General features: G+C 65.6%; 1 protein-coding gene across 1 annotated transcript in view; it reads right to left on the reverse strand.

Moving 5' to 3' along the window:
* STK32C (serine/threonine kinase 32C) overlaps positions 1-1719 on the reverse strand; it is a 75320-nt gene extending 73601 nt beyond the window's left edge. Inside the window, exon 1 of the mRNA XM_032423155.1 lies at positions 1688-1719. The gene's annotated coding sequence lies outside the window, so the exon portion shown is untranslated. The remainder of the gene's footprint in view (positions 1-1687) is intronic.
* Positions 1720-3216: the final 1497 nt, after the last annotated feature.

Raw genomic sequence — 3216 nt, forward strand, 5'->3', positions numbered from 1 at the left:
CGCGCGGCTGGGGGGCGGCGAGCCGGGGGGCGCCGCGGCGCTGCTGCCCCTACGCTCCGCGCCGCTCCTCATCGCCGGGCCTGGGTGCGCGCCGCGGCCGGAGCCGGGGACATGGCCCGCCCGCGGGGCGGGGAGCGGGAGCCGGTGACAGGGCTCGCCGAGCGCCCCGGCCTCGGCGCTGGCGGGTCCTGGCTACCGGGCCGGTTCCGCCGACTGCCGGCGCGCGGGGGTGGGGCCGGGGCGGGGCTGGCGGGAGGAGTTGGGGTGGGACCGAGCGCTGGGGGCGGGACGGGGCGGAGGCCCGGCGGGCTGGCGCGGGAGGGGGCGCGCCACGCCCAGTGCCCACCGCCCACGTCGGGAGGGGCCTGGGCCGCACGGACACTGGGGCCGCAACGCCGACTGGGAGGCGGAGACAAGAGCGAGGGAGGGAAGGCCACGATTCCCTCCGGGTATCCTGGGACCCCAGAAGGATGGGAAGAGTCCCGCTCTGCAAGGCGGCGGAGACTCGGGGCTCCCCTTGGGTCTCCCCACGCCCGCGGCCTCCACGAACAAAGCCGGCCGCCCGATGTGGGGCGGCCTTGAACTTGATCCTGCGGCTCTGCGCTTCTCGAGGCCGCGCGCCGGGCCCGGGAAGAGACGCTGGGAAACGGCGGCGCGGGGGCCGAGGCCGGGTTGGGGTCAGCGCGTGCAGGCCGGTCGTCCCGGCCGGGTGCCCATCCCGCCCTGCGGCTGCGCCCCGGGAGGGAGGGGGCGGGGCGGGCGCTGCAGGGGAGCCTGGCTTGCGAGCGCGCGCGCACTCACGTACTCGTGCACACGCGCTCTCGGGGTCCCCTTGGCCGGGTCCTCCCAGTGAGGCCGGCGGGACACCACGCCGGAGCGGGAGCCCCTGGCCCGGGTGCACGCCGCCGGCCCTCCCGGGAACCGTGCGTCCGAGTTGCCCAGAGTCCCCTGGCCCTGCCGGGGTCCGAAGGGGCCTCGGCGCTCCAGGTTTGACCTCGGTGAGCCTCCTCCGCCCCTGCTTGCGAGGCCACGGGAGACCGCGGGAGTAAAGCGCTCGGCACAGCGGCCGCCCCAGGAGAAGGCTCTTTCAGTACCGCCTAGCTTCCTGCGCTCTGGACCCCGTCACTGAAGAATCTTTTTTTGTGATGGGTTGACTTATGGAAGCCTTAAGTTCTGCCTGGTGCGCAGGCCCAAAGCCTGTCATTCCTCCTCCCCCGGCCCCCCACCCCCCGTGAAATCCTGGAAGGGCCTTCTGCTCCCCCACAGTGAGAGCGGATCCCCATCCCCCCCCACCCTGAGTTACCAGGCCCTGCGGGCGGATTTCCCACGCGGCCGCTCCTCCCTCCGCGCACATCCTTCAGCCACCCTGGGCTCTGCCCTGACCTCACAGCCCCTCTCCTGGCTCGACCCCCCAGCCCAGCTTGTGGTACTCAGTCTTGGTGGTCCCCACTCGGGTCTCTTTTCATGGTAGGCTATGCTCACCCCGCCTTTGAAATTCAGTGTGGCTCCTTGACCTGCTTGACCAATGAGATGTCAGCAGAGGAGACCAGTGTCCGCCTGCCTAAGAGGGAGCCCGCATCGCTTGGGACCACCTGCAGACCAGCCTCAAGCATGCAGGGCATGTCTTAAGCCATCCAGATGGGGGGAGTTACTTTTACCTGAGCAGAACCCAGGTTAGTCCACTGACCTTCTAGCCACAGCCCGTGTCCCTGCCTGGCTGACATGTGCGCATATCCGGTCTGGACGTAAACTGAGGCCTCCCAGATTGGGCTCAGCCTCCCTCCCTGGAGCTCCATCCAGCGCTCCCGTCCTGGGCTCCGACGCACACCTGCTATTTGCCAGTCGCTGTGCTCCCTGAGCAGGTGCCCTATAGGAATTCATCCTGCAGGAGCGAATGTGGAATGTTTTTGAAAAGGGGGGGCAGTGAGGCAGGGTTATGCTTAGAGCCACCGTCCCTGGGACTGCACATCAGAATTCTCCCAAACCCACAGCAGCCTCGGATTGCCCAGTGCGGACTGACCACCCTGCCTTATCTCCTCTCCTTCCCAGACCCTCTAAAGGGGGCAGAATTAAAATAAAAAGGTATAACCAACCCCTGCCCAGAGGAAACAGAAGAGATTTTTTTTTTTTTTTTTTTTTTTTTTAAGATTTATTTGAGAGAGAGAGAGAGAATGAGCCGTGGGGAGGGGCAGAGGCAGAGGGAGAAGCAGACGCCCCGCTGAGCAGGAAGCCTGACTCGGGGCTCGATCCCAGGACCCAGAGACCATGACCTGAGCCGAAGGCAGATGCCCAACCGACCGAGCTACCCAGGCGCCCCGAGAAAAGACTTTAGAAGGAAAAAACATGTCAATGGATTCAGAAAGTGGCTGGAAACGTTACAGGGACCATTGGAGAGACTGAGGGCTTGTAGGTAACAGGGAGCACTGGGAGCGGGGCCACTGAGGGGCGGGGGGAGGAGCAGTAGAGCCCACAGGGCGACCTCCAGCGAGGGCAGCTGGGCACGGAGAGTCCTTCTCTGAAAGGACTTGTCTGAGAGGCACCAGGCCCAACAGAAGACAGTGAGGGGACCATCTGCACACTGAACTGGGAGCCCCAAATGCCCAAGCAGGCACCCGCCCTGGGGTCAGGACATAAGAAGAACCTCCTCTGGGCACCCTGAGCACCTCTCAGAAGACCCCTGGGCCCTAGGATTGTGGGTCCCTCACAGGCCCCAGCAGAAAAGAGCAGGAAGCACAGCAGATGGGCCTCTAGCTGGTCTCCGGGCTCAGGGCACAGCTCTGTCCGGGAAACCCCCTGTGCCTGGCCATGGGGCGGGGTCTCAGGAAGCCCAAGGACTGGCTATGCAAGCTGGAGCATGCCCACAGTGGGGCACGAGACAGAAAAGGTTAGGGCTGCCTCACCCGCAGGCAGACCAGGTCACCTCAGCCACAAAGGTGACCATGGAATTCAGGGGAGGCCGGGAGGGAGCAAGGCTGGAACGGGGGCCAGCTGTGAGTGGAAGGGGGCACTGAGGCCAACAGAGTGTCCCTGGGTACCCTGGCTGCCCACACTGATCAGGAGCATCAGCTAGCTCGGGGCTGGCTGTCCTGTTCCGGTGACAGGAGACAGCCAGTGACTCAGTACCAGGTGAACATGTCTACCACATCAAGCATGCAGGAGCGCACACGGGACCGTGGGCGGTGTATGACCATGGGGCCACTTTATGGGGTGGCTGGG

Source organism: Phoca vitulina, unplaced genomic scaffold (assembly GCF_004348235.1).
Source record: "Phoca vitulina isolate PV1807 unplaced genomic scaffold, GSC_HSeal_1.0 scaffold28, whole genome shotgun sequence".
Classification (NCBI taxonomy): domain Eukaryota; kingdom Metazoa; phylum Chordata; class Mammalia; order Carnivora; family Phocidae; genus Phoca; species Phoca vitulina.